Genomic DNA, 18332 nt, shown 5'->3' with positions numbered 1-18332 from the left:
TTTGTGTTTAAATATATTTCATGGAAAGTAAGCCAGATTGATCTGTACAGTACATGTAAAATCTTAATGTAGTTGTACCTGATAGGTGAGCTCCTTCACCCTCCTCTCATATTTGCGGACACCCTTAACAGCATCTGCTCCACGTCTCTGCTCAGCCTCAACCTCTGCCTCCAGCTCACGCACCTTTAGAAAACCAGAAAGTGAAGATAATATTTAGATATTTGTTTTGCATGTTTTCTTACATTTGCTCTACCGTGCAGATCTTAACAGAATTGTCTTACACTAAACCAGTGGTTCTCAATTATTATTATGTCATGCCCCCCCTAGGGGACAGAAATTTGTTCACGCCCCCCCTGAATTGAAATACTATTGGGAACCTGATAATATTTATTTATTAATCTGTACAAACCACTGTATGAGTTGCTGGCACCAGCATTCTGCATACAATCACCTGATTATCAAAATAGATTAATAAAATGAGCTCTGATAACATCTGCAGCAACCTAAAACAATTTCCAAGTTCAGTTTATTAACTCAATTTCTAACATGTAAAAATTTTTTCTCTGAATCACACAGACTGTCTGTGTGATTCAGAAATAAGATGTGATTCACTGGGATGTGCATTTTTATAGACTTAATACAGTGCGTTTTTATTTACTGATGCCTCGCTCACAAAATGACCATCCTGTTGGTAATACTCATTGGGTTTTCGGTGAAAAAAGTCCAGTTGCTTATTGACATAACTGGGGCATAAAACACACACAGGTCTTTCCTCATTTCCGATCGTATTCACGGTAAACCCAAAGGCTATGTAGGCTTCGTCGTATTTCCTGGTCTTATTAGGTTTATGCCGGTTACTGTCACTTGCTTTTCTTTCCTCTGGCGTCTCCTCCGTTTTTCTTTTCACTCCTGTCAAAAACTCCATCTCTCCTCCTCCATCAGTCCCCCCTGCCTCTCACGCCCCACAATTTGAGAAGTACTGCCCTAGACTCAAGTTTCTGGAGCTAGCATATTTCATTTCCCACGTTAACTCATGAAAAGATTTTTTAATGACTGAAGAAATGACAGTTCTTGTTTACCTGAGAGTGCAGCAGTCCAACACGCTCACTGGCGTCCACCAGCTCCTGCTCAGTGATTTTGCGGCTTCTCTCTGTCTGTTCCAGAGCAGCTCTAAGTTCCTCAATTTCAGCCACCATGAGACCGTTCCTGCGCTCTACCATAGCAGCTTGTTCCTTGAAGTCCTCCTGAGCTCTGACAGTATCATCAAGGTGCAGTTGCGCATCCTGGTAAAGTAATATCTAAAATATAAAGTTCTTGTGCTTCTTGTCCAAGTTGACAGCCAGCCCATTGGCTCTCTCCACATCAATCATGAGGTCTTCCACCTCATTCTGGAGCCTCTGCTTGGTTTTCTCAAGAGAAGCACACTTGGAATTCACTGCCTCAATCTCTTCCTCAGCCTCCTGAAGGCGCTGGGCCAGCTTTTTCCTGATTGAAAAAGGTGTGAATTTTTCTCTGAGTGAAAACCTTAAAGTTACAGATACTTTTAAAAAAATTTTGTTATTGTGTATATGAAATAGAAATACTTCCATATGTTTAAGGAACTAAATAAAAATATAAAAGAGTTGCAATCGAAAATGTTTGCCCTAAAATAACTAAACAAATGTAAAATTGTTATATCTATATACATTTGTTTAAATACAAGTATTGATACCAGAAATACCATTGTCAGTTGAGCTACACGATAGTGTTACATTTATGTCTATTTAATTGTTTAAAATGTACTTACTTGGCTTCTTCAAGCTCCTCAGTGCGCTGGATAGCTTCAGTTTCATACTTAGCTCTCCACTGAGTCACCTCACTATTGGCCTTGGTCATCCACGCTGCAGCTCAGCCTTGGCCTCCTGCTCCTCCTCAAACTGCTCCCTTAGCAGATCACAGTCGTGGCAGGCTGATTGCAGTCCATGGGCAGGAGCATTCTACCTTTGCTTTAGCAACAGCCTCCATGTTGATGGCGAGGTCATCAATCTCCATTTTGTATTCACTCTTTTCCTTCTCAAGCTTCTGCTTGACATGTTGGAGGTTGTCGATCTGCTCTCCCAGCTCAGCAACGCTGTCAGCCTGCTTCTTGCGGAGAGCAGCAGCAGTGGCTTCATGCTGCAGAGTGGACTCCTCAAGGTCACGACGGAGCTTCTGGAACTCAGCTTCGCGCTTCTTGTTCATCTTAATCTGAGAGGCAGTGGCTCCACCAGCCTCCTCCAGCCTTTCACTGATCTCCTCAAGTTCCCTGGAGAGGTCAGCTCTCTGCTTCTCAACCTTGGCGCGCTTCAATCTCCTCCTCCAGCTCCTCAATACAGGCCTGTTGAATGTAGGTGTGTTTTTCAACTTTTTCTTGTAATATACAAAATACAAAATACGAAATATGTGCATTAATGTTTTATATAATACAATATGTCACCTGAAGCTGAGCACCCAAGGACTGCCCCTCCTCAATCTTGCTGAGGAGCTGACTGATTTCAAAGTCCTTCCTGTGAGAATAATAGATTTGGTAAATAGTAAGAGTTCATGGTGTTGACCAGAATTTTAAAGAGAATGGTTGTTGTACAAATTCAAATTATATGTTACTTTTTCATTTTCTCATCAGATTGCTGCTTGTCATTCTCAAGATCCATGATGGATTCCTGGGCCAGTTTCAGATCACCCTCCAGCTTTCTCTTGGCTCTCTCCAGGTCCATACGCAGCTTTTTCTCTTGTTCCAAAGAACCCTCAAGCTGAACATTAAAATTTGTATTTAATTATCATATTCAAAAGGAAACATGCTTTGCCAATCTAAATTACTTTGCAAACTTACATCATCCACTTGCTGCTCAAGCTTGGTCTTCACCTTGGTCAGAGTGTTGACTTTGTCTTCCTCAGCCTGCAGGTCATCAAGAGTCTGCTGATGAGCCTCCTGAAGGGCTTTCTTTTCCTTGGTCAGCTTAGCAAGGCTCTCATCCTGAGAAGCCATCTCCTCAGTCAGGTTCTTCACCTACATTTGCGAGAAACATGTTGTTATTACATGCTAATCTATGAATGTTACTTGATGTACTAGATATTAATAATTACAAACCCTGTTCTCTGTGGCATGTTTTTCTTTCTCCACTTTAGCCAAGGTAAGCTCCAGGTCATCAATATCCTTCTTGAGCTCAGAGCATTCATCCTCCAGCTTTCTCTTCTTGACAGTGAGCTCAGCATTGATTTCCTCTTCATCCTCCAGTCTCTCAGTGGTCTCTTTGAGTTTGGCTTCAAACTGAATTTTACTCTTGATAAGTCCCTCACATCTTTCCTCAGCATCTGACAGATTCTCTGATTCCTAGTTTGTTTTATGAAAATAGAAGTTAGCACATCAACACTGAAAAGTATGAAAAAATCAGTTGTTGAGGTGTACTTACAGATGCTACTTGCAGCTGCAGATCATTCTTCTCCTGCTGAAGGGACACCATCTTCTCCTCCAGTTCCTTCTTCTTGGCCAGGGCAGCAGCCAAATCTGATTGCATCTTCCCGTAGATCTCCTTCATCTGAGCCAGCTTCTTCTTCGGCTTTGAAGAACACCTAAATAAACAGAAAATAGAAATCACTGTATGTCTTTACTATACAGCATACTAAACATTAAACTAGAAAGGTAGAAAAGGAGCATGTACCCTACACAATCATTTAAAAATGAAAAATATATAATATATTTACTGTATTTAAAAAAATACTTTTTTGGGTCATCAGAGATTAAGAAAACACATTTTTATTTTTTTTTTTTTTTTATTTTTTATCTGCATAAGGATCTATATCTAAATACTTTAAACAGTAAAATGCAATTATGCTATAATGGCTGACAGTTGTGTCTTTTTGCACATTAGCCTTTTTACAAGGGTGAATTGTGCCAAATTTCAAGTGAGTCAGACAACATAATTTGGTTGTAGTTGTGATGTATGCACAAAGTACTTCAATTTATGTAAAATAGCCCATACAAGAATTAGGCAATTAGTGTTAACACAATCTTGTAGCAAATGGTAAAATTAAATTAATAACTTTTTTGCAGACTCACTCACATATTGAATATATTTGGTGATAATCTGATTAAATTTGTAGAAGTAAAAGCAAAATATATTATTTAATATTTTCCCCCTGGATTTAAAATAGGTGAGAAAGAACCACAGAATATTGGGCATAAATGATCTGGGGTTTAAGCCTCTTGGTAACAAGTTACAAGGCAATATGTAATGTTTATCCATGGCCACATGATGGCGATGTTGTATTGGCTCCTTACCAATGAAACACTCTCAAAACACTTTTTTGAGATCATGGTCTCTATGTACCTGGAGTCTTTGATTCATTGGGAATCAGGCAGTGTACAAAGTGATGATGGGTGCTCCTGAAGTTAGTCATCAGCTTTGTAAAAAAAAGATTTTAGAGATTTTGTACCAAAGTTTGAAATGTTAAATCTTACCCTAAACTGTGAAGACGCAGTCTGCATAGAACAACCCTTCTTCTTGCCTCCCTTATTGCCGCCGTCAGTCTCTGTGGACGGTTTAAAGTGGGTATGTTTTTTCAAAACTCAATATTTACATGAACACATGCTATAGTTAGGTAAAAATACACGTTATCTATAAGCTTGAAAATCTAGCAATCTATCTACTATCATACCCTCAATAACAGGAGGATAGAGATGAACCAGCAGTTTCACTGAGGACTTCTGGTACAGCTGAATAACAGATTCATTCAGTGGATCCTTGTTCTTGTCCAGCCAGCCATTAATATTGTAGTCCACGGTACCAGCATAGTGCACCAGGGAGAAGTGGTCCTCTGCCTTGCCTTTGGTGGGTTTTAGATTCTCAAATGCTTTGTTTTTGCCAAGATGCTGGTCATACAGCTTGTTCTTGAAGGATGTGTCAGTGGCCTTGGGGAACATGCACTCCTCTTCAAGGATGGATAAGATACCCATGGGCTAGGAAAAAAGTAGAATGATGTATGTAATTATGTCATACATTAAGTGAAAACAAGAACAATCGAATAGAATGACAAAATGAAATGATACCTTTTCAATCAGCTCAATGCAGGCAGCCAAGTTCATGCCAAAGTAAATTAACTCCCAGATAGTACCCTCCTTCTTGTACTCCTCTTGCTCCAGGAAAAACATGTGGTGGTTGAGGAACTGTGGCAGTTTCTCAATGGTGAAGTTGATGCACAGCTGCTCCATGCTGTTGAACTGTGAGGGGACAAAATTTCAATGTAATATCTTTCAGACAATAAGAATGATTTATTTACATTTGAAATGAAGCTTACATCAAAAATTTCAAATCCAGCAATATCCAGGACACTAATGAAGACCTGCCTTGGCTGTTTAGTGTCCAACATCTGGTTGATACGGATGACCATCCACAAGAACATCCTCTCATAGATGGACTTGGCCAGGGCAGGCACTGCGTTCATCACCTGAAAACAAGGACGGATGATTTGATTGAAGTCATTCAAATGTTTTGTAATTGATTGCTGATATACAAAAGTAGAGCTTACTTGCACAAGGCATCTGATGTTATAAATCTAAGCTAAACTAAACTAATTAACTTTCTCACTTTTTTTTTTACGTATTGTAGATGCACACGTGCTTGGAAATGCATGCAAACCAAGAAACTGATAGCAGTATATCTCAATTAGCTGAGGCACTGTCTGTCCCTTGGTGACAAACTCATTTCCGACCTTCACTCTGGGATAGCACAGAGCCTTCAGCATGTCAGCAGAGTTCAGACCCAGCAAATAAGCAACCTTGTCAGCATCTGGAAAGGTTTAGTGATTTATACATGCAGTCTGGGACTGTGACCTTCCATCATGACTTCCGCTGTTGTTCCAAAGCTATTCCTTTGAGCTGACATTAGATACTCACCCTCTGTACCATCTGGCTCAGCCTGCTCCTCACGCTGCTTCTGCTTTAACTTCATGTTACCATGGTGGAGCACAGCACCAGTCATCTTGTAGATGCTCATCTTCTCTTCATTAGTGAAGCCCAGGATATCAATAGCATTCTGTTATAAGAAAGGTGACCACACAAAAGATAATCACTTTAAAAAAATGTCTATAAAAGAGCAGTTTTGATATTGCACTTTGTACACAAAACATATTTCAGTATTTTGAAGAAAAAATGACTCAGATCAGTGGCCTCCAGCTCCACTTTGTCATCAATGCTGGCAACAGTGATCTGACCCCAGCCACACATTGGGAAGTCGTAGGGGACGGTTGTGATGAGTGACATTTTTGGAGATCAACAAAGGGGTGACAAATGTATTAGATTGTCGCACGTTGAAACTAGTAGGTTGTAGAATTGTGACAACTCAATCCGTTTACCAATCAGTTCAGGTTTGAGGTTGGTCATCATCTGGTAGAAGATGTGGTAGCCTCTTTCATCAGGAAGCTGGATTTGTTACTCTAGACTTCTCCAGCAGATCTAAAGAAGTTGTTAAAGGGTCAGAGACTGTCTAATTCTCCATTCCAACTATTTGTATGTACTATGAGACCTGTTACTTACATGTCTCAATATCAGCACTAGCCAGTTTGCCAGTTGTGCCGAAATGGATTCTGATGAATTTACCCTGTTTGGAACAATGGAAATTTTAATGTCCCTCATAATGGGCAATGTGTAACAACACCTCTCATGTGTAGAAATCCTTCCATACTTACCAAACGAAAAGAGTTGTCATTCCTCACAGTTTTGGCGTTACCATAGGCCTCCAACAGAGGATTGGCTGCAATAATCTGATCCTCCAGTAACCCCTATAATCCAGGTTTAAAATTTATGTCAGAAAATGAATGTATGTATTCCATACTTAAAGAACACTGAATTGTAATCATCATACAGTAACAAACCTTTGATGTGTCCCTCTTCTTGTCTCCACCAACTGAGATTGTTTTGCGAAATACTGGATGACGCTTGGTGTTCACAGTCTTTCCAGCACCAGATTCTCCACTAGGTATAGACACAGACTTGTAAGAATTTTATCATATTAGATTATGTTCAGCAAAGTCAACAAATGTGAAACTTACATGATCAAGACAGACTGGTTCTCCCTATCTGTTCAATTGGGGAAAAAAAAGAATAACCATTTTTTTACTCAGCAGAAACCTCATATACTGATTAATTCAACATTGTTATGGTAACAACTTACCAGTAAGCATGAACTGAAAAGCGTTGTCAGAGACAGAGAAGATGTGGGCAGGAGCCTCCATACACTTCTTGCCTCTATAAGCATTTACAACTTCCTGATCGTATACTGGGAGCCACTTATAGTGGTTCACAGTGCCGCACAACAGCCCAGAGTAGGTCTGAAAGTGATCCAGCAGTTGACTCTTAGTATAGCTAGTTTCGCTGTACAGGTATATTTCTGTTTTCTTATTAGGCAGCTTTTCTTACGTAGATCATCCATGCTGCATAATGCTCTTTGAGGTTATACAACACAGAGGCTTCATTGAGATGGGTCATCATGGCCATGTCCTCAATTTTGTCAGACTGACTCTGCCACCATCTTTCTTGAGGATTGTTGCCTTCAAGTACAGCTCCTTGGCATCGGCCATGTAGCAGGCGGCCTTGGCTTAAAAGGGTTTGTTTTGAGCATCAATTCTCTCCTTCTCTGGCTTGCGGAGGTATATGGAAGCTTTGCCATAAACGGCCATCTCCGCGTCCGTACTCATGGTGGTGGCTTATGTCTGCAGCAAGTCAAACAATAACAATCTTAGACTGATGTTTTCTGCTCAAGTGATTTAACAGTGCCCACGTGCCTTGTGTACTAAACAGTTAACATATTCACACCTAAAAATGGTTTTGCATCATTACAGGTGGCCTTCCGCTGACTTGAAGCCTTCAGACTGACTGGCTGATTCATTTTATAATTTCATTTTATAATTTCTTATAATCAATTGTTATTTGAGGTTTGTACACAATGGGTGAACAACACCTAAATATAAATTATTATCCAAGCATTCTTTAACTATAACCAATCATCCTTTAAGGGGGGTTCGAGTCTAACCCAGCTGACATTGAGCCACAACCATTCAAGCTTACATTCACACCTACGGGCAATTTAGAGCTGACAATTAATGCAGGCATGGTGAGAACATGCAAAATTCACACAACCTGCTGCAGCTGGTTTGGCATGTTGGAACCTAGACCCTTCTCAGTGTGAGGCTAAGCACTGCTTCACCTTGCCATCCACTGACTAAACATAGATATACTAATACATATGATAAAACTGTAATCAGTGGTAAAAGCTGCACATACCTTATCCTTTCCTTTTAAGAAAAGAATGATATATTCCACAATCCTGTTGAAAACATGTTTTTGTCAGTGCAGAAAACATCAAAATGAATTAACATACACATATTATATTGTAAAATTACAAGGAAAATATACATTGAAAGCACAGAGTGCATTGAATAGTAATACATATATATTTCTACTCTTATATGACACTATATTTTGTAAACTAATTTCTAAAATGAAGAAGATATTTAAATTGTACAATGCAATAGTAGATATCCTCACCACAAGCAGGAACTTCACTGGTCTACCACCCCACACACTGAAGCTTGTGCTTGTACTTGTACCCCTTATGTTCAGTCTGGTTTGCTTACAAAGCAAGGCTTAAAGCAGGCTATCGTGCCAAATATGGCTAGAATGACAGCTGAGTCTGGAAGCATTTGAAATATTTAGCTGGCACTACATGTGGGTCAATCCCTTTCTGAAGTAAGTCGTTTCTTACCTTTTTTGAAACATGGCATATATAAAAGTGGAATAATAGTTTCATATAAAAATGTGATTTAAAATGATTACATCTAACACTAAGCTGTTATAATGTCACTTACATCTTAAGGTACAGATAAGCTTTTTAAAATTATTTTTTGAGAATTAATGGTTGTATAGTAAAGCAACCTTAAGAAGCAGTAAATTGGATTATTATGCAGATTCTGATTATGCACATATAAATTACCGAGATATGACTCAATTTGCAATCATTAAATAAGTACAAAATGTATTGAATATATTATCTTTAATTTAATTATTTAATTAGTTAGACTATTAGTGACAAATGATTTATTATTATTATCTTCTAAACTAACTAATACATGCAATTTCACAGGAATGCCACTGTGATGTTTTCTTACACAAGATTCAGTTGGCATCATAGAGTCAGTGTGATTTAGTGGTCAGAGTCAGCCACTTGTCAGCTGAGTTGGGGTGCAATGAGGAACACATGTTATGTCTCTAGGAGCCGCACTTGTTGGGGGCCCTCTGTCGTACTCCATCATGTAATTTGAGTAGTTAAAGATTGCAGTGTAGAGGTGAAAGAAGTGGGCATGTCATCAAAGAGTGGGAGGATGCAAGGCTCATTCTGGATTGGACAGTATATTGACTAAACCAAAAGAATGTTTTGCCCAAGAGTGAATAGTGCTTTAAACTTTAGGACACCTAATGTAAGTGTCAACAAGATTTTTATATATTTGTATTTATTCTCTACTGTACTCTTTTTTCAACTACTGGCATGCACATTATAGTTAAAGTTTGTTTTATGTGTTGTTATTTTATTGATCTTTGTTTAGCAAATGTTTTTAGCCGTCTATTTCTATCTTCCTGAAATTTGTTCTTAGAACTGTGTCTAACTGGGAGTCAAATTCTTTATATGTGCACACGGAATTTGCCAATAAAGCTGGTTCTGAAGAAAAGTGGTCATGACATTGTCACCTGGATGTCTCAAAATGTTTAATTATTAGTGTATTGATATATTATACAGAATTGATTGAAGGTTTGTTCATGCTGCAAATGATCCAAATGCCCAACAAAATCGAATGTTTCCACAACAGTTTTTTAGTTTCCAGTTAATCAAAGATACACAAACAAATAATGACATGAAATGTCAAGTGTAAGATGTAATGAAAGTACATCACGCCTTTTTCATTGAATAGGTCATCCACAAATCTGACAACTATGCTGCGTTGAGTAAAACACATTATCTGTGTTTATTTACTCAGTGTGTGAATTTAAATGCCTGTTGTGAGCTGACTAGTACTACAGGCTGAAGAGAGTCATTGTAGTGATAATTGAACTCTTTATAATTACACCATATACACAAGTGATGGTACAACCTAAGAATAGCAGGTGCGTGAGGGACAGGGAGCATGCAGGTGATTGATGGCTCACAGGAAAACCCTCCCACTCCAGACTCTACCTCACTTGGTCAGATGCTGCAGCCGTATTATTTAGCTTACTTTGAGAAGAAAAAGATCAAAGCTACTATTAGTATGGCTCACATTCTGAATGTTTTTCTATTCATTCATTTATGCTCACCAAACATGATAATTACTTTGGCTGAATTCAATAAAGGTAACTATAACTATTAACTCAAATAACTATTAACAGCCAGTCTTAATAAAATCAGTGTCATAAACCTGAACACCTAAATAAACCTAAAATAAATTTCCATCCTCTAGTAGTGCCCTACACATGGAGGATGGGATTTATTTGTTCAATTTATAGTCTGTTTACGTTGAGTGAAAGTCCATGAATCATTCACTATGTAATAAATATGTATTTTTACATTGTGTTTGCTTGAAAGCTCAATTAACATTTAGTGTGCAGTAATGATCTAATTACGCCTACTCACTGTAATGAGAGAGGTGCGGGGTACTGAGAAGGAAGAGACAGGCTCCAAGGTCAGAGGTCAAGTGGTGTAGTATGTTGGGGGTCGGACTTTTAAGGCACTAGGCAGTTTGGAAGCTTCTGTAAAAAGCCAATCAGCTGAGTAGTTACTATGGTGACATAACATAGTACTGCCCTATAAAAGTGAGGATAAAAGAGAGTGGCTTATCAAGGGTCGAGGGACAGCTTAAACTGCAAATTATCTTTAAGCATTAGACTTGTGGAGCACCACAGCAAGAGTGCGAACACAGATCAGGCATGTTTCTAATGTAAATTCAAATACTTGATACTGACTATACATTACAACAGTCACCAGTCACATCTTTTTCTGGATCATGGCAAATTAATGGATCATAATAATCCTAGTCCCAGCAGTCCTACTGATTAGCTAAACAATTTAAGCCATACCTCAAGATTCTCCTACACACACTGCAGTGCATTCAGTAGAAATGCTTCAGTAAAACAAGGCACATGGCAGACTTCCAGTCAGTGCTTGAACATGTGCCTCCTTGCGCTCTCTGAGAGATTTGCCCGTTCTGTAGTAAGAATTGACTTTTTGCTCCTAGTTGTAATTAATTAATTTAATACTTAACATTAAATTAAACCTGATATTTATTCAGAAAGAAACTCAGTAACACAAGTCAATAAAGTTAAACTAAAACTAGACTAACTAAAAAAGAACATTTGGGTTAAACGTACTACCAGGAGTTTTTTAAATAGTTGTACAACCATCTCAGTTTCATACTGATGCCTCTATATGACCTACAGTAGCACACAAGACCATCAGTAAGAAGATTCTTAATGCCTACCACTGTTTGATTTGGAAACATTACCACTTTTGTCCACAGGGGTCACCAGAATCAACAAAAAAGCTGCTTTATGTAAAATAAAAATAATAACTAGACCAGGGGTGTCCAAACTATTTTCAAAGGGGGCCAGATTTGATAATGGGAAAATACTGAGCACCATAATAAAGTCACATGCACTGCATTATAGCAATTTTATTTATATTGCAATAACAAATGTATGGAAGCATATTGCATTCGCTTAAAAAAAAATAAAAAATCCAGTTGTCTGACTCATTTTTTTTCCTGTTCTTCGGACTAATTTGTTCCCCTGTTTTTCTGAGTAATTATTTTCCTGTTTTACGGAGTCATTTTTTCCCACTAGATAGTATCTAGTGTGCACAAGAGTGTTGTGGCGAATCAACACATGGCTAATTTTAATATTCAAATGAGTATTAAACTAATTTGTCTGTAACTAAAAAATAAATGTAAATTAATCTGTAACCTTTTTTGTTACAGTCCGCATTTAAATGCCCTGTCCTGCAGCCGGACACTCATTTGTCCTCCTTTTGAGAAAATAACAAAAACGGTCCGCCTTTTGGCAGATTACCTTGTTAGTTTAATACTTATTGGCTTAAAATGTGTGTCAAAATAAGTCATTTCATTGGTTACATTTTCGTGTAGTGACCTATCAACACATGGCTCATTTTAATATTCAAATGAGCCATGTGTTGATTGCCACAACACCCTATCAGTATCTAGTGTGCACTAGAAGCATTTAATTTTTTTTTTTTTTCATGTCCCTTTAGGGGCTCCGTACAAATGCTCTCTAAACTAAAAAAAAAAAACAGAAAAACAGAAAAAAAAATATTCAGAAAATCAGAAAAAATTACTCTGAAAAACTAACCATAAAAAGAAATTACTCAGAAAACAGACAAAAAACTACTCCAAAAAACAAAAATAATTACTCAGAAAAACAAACCAAAAAATACATTTTCAAGTGAATGCAATACGCTTCCGTACAAATGCACTGCATATTAACCATCTGTGCCAAAACAATTGTTATTTTTTTCACATAGCAGTGTTACCTATTGTAAGCCACTGAGCTGTAAACAGGTCTGCGCAAAACAATTCAGCCTTTCTTTCATATCACATCAGAGTCATATAACACAAGGAACAAACAATTCAAAATTCCACAAAAGTTCCACAAAGCTGAGAAATATACAGGTTAAATATAGTCTATTTAAGTATAAGTTTATGAATTTCAGATGACCAAGAAAACACAGGTCTTTAACACTAAACAATTCAGCCTTTTTTTCATACCACATAAGAGTCAGATAACGCCATGAACAAGCAAGCAAAAAAAAATTCCAAAAAGGTTCCACAAAGTTGAGAAATATATTATATCATATATTATATAATATATGTCACTCAGAAACTGCATTTTATGAATTTCAGATGACCAAGAAATACACCAGGGAGGTGTGAACATGTCTAACAATTCAGCCAAGCTATGAAATATACTTTTACTCACTCAGAAACTGTAGTTTAGTCAGACGACTATGAGACATGGAATTGACCATAATGTGAGGGGTGATACTGAGATCTGGATTGCAGTACACAGTCCAGGTCTGGTTTGAGAGCAGTGGTTGAGATGCGTAGGTGGGGATCTGTTAGTCTGGACCTCAACCAGTTCTCTTTCAGGTTCATTACAGAAAATGTCTGCTCACACAAATGTGCGCAGCCGAAGAAGCTCTCCATTTTCTTTGCAAACGCCATTCCCAGGAATGGAACCTGTCTTTATCCAACTGCCGGTGAAAGTTCACAAGTGAGAGCTGTTGGTGTCGACCTCTCGACCTCATCACACTGCAGCTGAGTGAGCTTCATCTGCAGCTGGTGTGGGGCTTCATCAGGGTCCGTGGGGCAGGGAGAGGAGAAAAGCTACATGTCCTTTTTGAGAGTAGCAAAACCCTGAAAGCGCCTGTTACACTCTGCAAAGAGATATGTGATAGCTGCTGCATACCTCCTTGTTTACGCACCAATAGGGTCCTCTGGAAATCTGACCACGACCCTGTGCAGGGCAGGGAAATGTGACGTACTGGGCTCTGAGTGTGACAAGTGTCTTACAAATATTGAGCTTGCTTTGGAAGGCTTTTATGTGTGCATATAGCTGGCTCACCACTGCATTTTGCCCTTACAGGCTTTATGTTTAGCCAGGGGCGATGCTAGGGTCAGAGCTTTAGGGGTGCTGAGCACCCAATGAGCCCCACTACCACCAACCACCCTTTTTTCACACAAAAACAAAAAATATGTCTATTGAAAAATAACTTTATCATTTTAACATTAGTTCAACTAACTCCAAAATTTTTTTTAACCCTTTTGACAGGCTTGCTTTGTAGCTGTTCCAACAAACCACAGTCCTTATGTGACTGTGTTGTTTCATGTTTTTGAAACTTGCTAAGTAACTTTTGCCAGTTATTAACTCCATCATTAACAAGTGCATCCTTTCTGACATTTTTGCCAAATACCCTACAAGGAAAGCAGAAAGCATAATTTTGTCTAGCTGAGTATTCCAGCCATCTGAAAACTGCTGCTTTGGCTTGGTGGTCTCTATGTTGCACTCCCTCTGTCTCTTCATTTCTTTCACCAGTCGATTCCCTCTCATCCCTTATGAAAAAATGTGGTGTAAAATAATGTTACAAAAAGTAAATGTAATATAGGCTACTTAATGCCAAGAAGTTAGTACAGGAATATGAGTTATTACTGTTTTGCTTGCCACTATTCACTATATGTCAATTTATTGTTGTTGTTTTCTCACCTGGTTCTTCCTGCATGCTCTCCCTTTCCCTTTCTCCTTCTCCATCTCCATCTTTCTCTCTTTCCCTTGGCACTGACAATCATACACAAATATATTGTAGGCAGGAGAGTTGAGGTGAGTTTGTCATGTCACAAAAATGTTATAAAGACCATTTACAGATTCTAAGGATATTATCAAAAGGCATACAGAGGCGTGTCATTTTAAATATCTTTATTATTATTATTATTATTAATATTATTGGCCTTAGAAACGCAATAATTGTTTTAATCACAAATTCCTTGCACAAGAGAAGCTGTATTTTCCATTGTGGGTTTGAAATAAAAAAAATAAATAAATAAAAGCAGAGGACCATTGCCTACATAAGTAATACATACATACATACATACATACATACATACATACATACATACATACATACATACATGGTCAAAAAGGGATGAGCGAAATTAAAAAAAATTATTTGATTTTCATTTTCTATTTCATATAACAAAAAATAAAATCACTAGAAAACAGAAACGATGAGACTGGATGTTGTCATTTACAGGACGGTGCTGTTTAGAAGAAACAGTAGGCTAGTAGACTGCGGTCAAGCCAGCCTCTAGGTAAAAGGAAAGAAGTATGAGACACAGCTTTGGAGCAACTTAGTTAGTTGATTCACAACACTACAACTAAACAGATTCTCACTCTGTGTGTGTGTCGTGCTGGACGACGGTCGGGCTGCGGAGCGGTGCAGGTACAGAGAAGAAGTAGCGGGCAAGAAGAGGAGAGCAGGGGTTGTAGCCGATTCCGTGGTCTGTCCCGGGACCATGGTCTCTGGCACGGACCAGTGGTCACTACCACTAGGGGCGCTAAAGACACTGGTCTGTCTTGTGGTCCTTGTCATCTGCCTGTTGTCTTGACCAGTTACTGAGTGGTCTTTGGAGTAGTTATTGTACATTTAATACACCTTCTCCCCATTCTCATTGTGTTGGCAACACTGTTCTGAATAAATGTAAAAATGAATAAATAAAAATCATTATCTTTTGTCTGTCAAATATTATTGATCATTACTATTTCTCAATTGTTTACACACAAATACTGGTACTTGAGACACAGTGACCACAACATGTAAGTCATGCACCAACCCCCTGAACCAATTCTGCTAAACTACAAGCACAATTCCTGCTTTACACTCAAACTGCAGTTCTAAAACACACTTTTTTCAAAACACTACATACAATTCTCTGCATTTGGCACAATTTTCATGAAGAAAATATCTTGTTTTCACAAGGAACACACTGTCATTCAAAATTCTAAAGTTAATTGCCCTACTGTGCACACTGACTCATCACATGGGCAAACACCTGTCACACAGTTTTACAATTAGCAATCAGAGCTTTAGCATAAAAGGGCAACAGGTGAGCCCTTCTGTTTCTCTTTCTTTTTCTTCTGTCTCCTGAACAGGAAACTGAAATCATGAACATGGTCCTAGAAAATAACGCCATAACATTACGGCAAATACAAAGAAAAATAATAGAAAACAATGAGATATTTCAAAATATTGATAGGGTAAGCTTATCAACACTGGACCATGTCGAAATAATCTGAGGATGAAGCAGGTCTACAGGGTGTCATTTGAATGCAATTCAGAAAGAGTCAAAGAATTGCGATATAACTATATGCAAGTGAGTCCTATACAATCCCACAATTGATGCATACTCTCAACACTGTATAAATCATAATGATTGTGCTTCCCAATACTGACCACTCCATGTCTATTTCTGATATTGTCATATGTGTTTCAGAGAGTCCTTCAACTAGAGGTGGCTGCAGTGGAGCACCAGTTCATCTTCATTGATGAGGTTGGATTCAACCTCACAAAAACACGAAGGAGGGGAAGGAATATCATCAGCCAGCATGCCATTGTTGAAGTCCCTGGCCACCACCGAGGGAACATCACAATGTGTGCAGCGATTACCCACCACGGTGACATCCATCTGATCACATTCCTGGACACCTACACAACACACTCATTCCACTAGATCAGATAGACGGCCCAGAGCAGCTCAGGTACGTTGTCATTTGGGACAACGTAAGTTTCCACCGGGCTGCTATGGTTCGTAACTGGTTCACTGCCCACCCACGATTTTTTGTTGTTTATCTCCCTCCATATTCTCCATTCCTCAATCCTATTGAGGATTTTTTTTTCTGCCTTGAGATGGAAAGTGTATGACTGAAATCCACAAACGCGTATACCCCTTCTCCAAACTATGGAAGACGCATGTGGAGATATAGCAGTTGATGCTTTTCATGGCTGGATTTGCCATGCTAGGCGATATTTCCCCCGCTGCTTGGCCAGGGAAAACATTGCTTGTGATGTGAATGAGGTGCGGTGGGCAGAATGAGGTGCGGTGGGCAGACCGAAACAGAAGAGGATGCAGCATATATTTTATTTAATTTTTTTACTGTAACTGTATACAGTAAATTCTTCTGTTGTTTTGTATGTAGACCACTGTATTTGCAACTTTGTGTTGGTTGGGATGTACACTGTGAACATTGTTTTTGTGGGAAAAATAAAATATATTTGTTACCGTGTATTTGTGTGTTCTGAGTATAAAAACAATATTCTCAAATATTTTACAACACACTTATGTATGTACTGTCTGTAGTAAGTGTAACACTGAACAAAAAAAGGCCTAAGTCATTATGATGAATGGAGAAGAAGTGTTTTCCATTCATCATAGTGTTTAAAATTGAGCACATCAGTGTTCAACTGGTTCTTATAAATGTCTATTCATATGATGGTTTGTGTGTGTCATTTGAAAACAAAATACCATTTTGAGAAGAAATAACATTGTTTTGAATGTAAAGTTTCATTTTGCAGGAGAATTGAGGGGTTTTGCCCATTGTGTGTGTGTTTTTTGATTTGTGTGTAGAGTTCTGAGAGTATGAGGCATGCTTTCAGAAAATGTGTGTAAACAATTAAGAAAAACTGTAATACAAATCATAATAGAATAGAACAGAAATAACTTTATTGTCCCCGAGGGGAAATTTGTCTTGGGCACAGTGCTACAATTTGTTGCTTCACAGAAACAAGCATACCTCATTCCCAACTCGTCGAAGACTGACGCTTTGTCTCTTTCCTTTGTCCCATACAGCTGCATATGGTACCCATCAGCGGCTGTATGGGACGCACTGGGGTTTCTATTGACTCTAATGTAAACCCATCCGTGGCACTTATAGACACTTACAGAAACTTCCATCACTACAATATTAACCTGATCGCGGAATCATGTTGCAACATTATTAGGACAAAAAGGTATAAAGTGAAGTAAGTTAGTTATGTTAGCTGCACAATTAGACATCGACACTGTCAAATTAGCAACAACACATATAGCTCCTCCAGTGACCGTCATGAGGCAAGAGGTCTTGATTAAAATACAGGGCTTTATTGCTGGTCAACCCATGAGAGCGAGAGAGAAAAATAAATTAACAAAAATAATGCTGGGATGGAGTACTCCAGTCTTGATGATACCTTGCCTCTCTGTTTTCAGAGGAAAGTATCCTGGAGGATGACCTTTTCTTTAAAGTTATTCTTCCCAATGGAAAGCTTGAAAAGATTGCGGATGGTGGAGGTTTTTTTGAGAGATGTACTGTGATAACTTTTATGACCCGTGCACTATGGGAAATGACTTCAAAGTGCCATACCTACATCATGATTTTGGTAAAAAGAAGAATGGAAAAGTGTAGGCAGAATAATCACATTTTGCTGGCAAAAAGCCTGCCTTTGTGATTGAGCCGTGGAGCCACACACTCACACCTGTTAGATCAGAGGGGTTGCAGCTGTCTATGAAGAGCTACAACCAACATCGGGTAAGATAGTGAAAAATCTATTACCCCAGTACCCATGAGAAACAAATTGTCAAGTATGTAAGTGCATACCTTAGAGAGTCAGACACCCAGCATCTGTCCTCATTCCTCAGAGTTTGCACTGGATCACACAGGAAACAGCATCACTGTCAACTTCACACAACTTTAG

General features: G+C 38.5%; 1 pseudogene; it reads right to left on the bottom strand.

Moving 5' to 3' along the window:
* Positions 1 to 1199: 1199 nt before the first annotated feature.
* Positions 1200 to 13467, bottom strand: LOC127353477 (myosin-7-like; annotated as a pseudogene).
* Positions 13468 to 18332: the final 4865 nt, after the last annotated feature.

This window comes from Dicentrarchus labrax, unplaced genomic scaffold (genome assembly GCF_905237075.1).
Source record: "Dicentrarchus labrax unplaced genomic scaffold, dlabrax2021, whole genome shotgun sequence".
Taxonomy (NCBI): domain Eukaryota; kingdom Metazoa; phylum Chordata; class Actinopteri; family Moronidae; genus Dicentrarchus; species Dicentrarchus labrax.
Note: the sequence above shows the minus strand (reverse complement) of the source record. Positions and strands in the feature narration are given on the sequence as shown.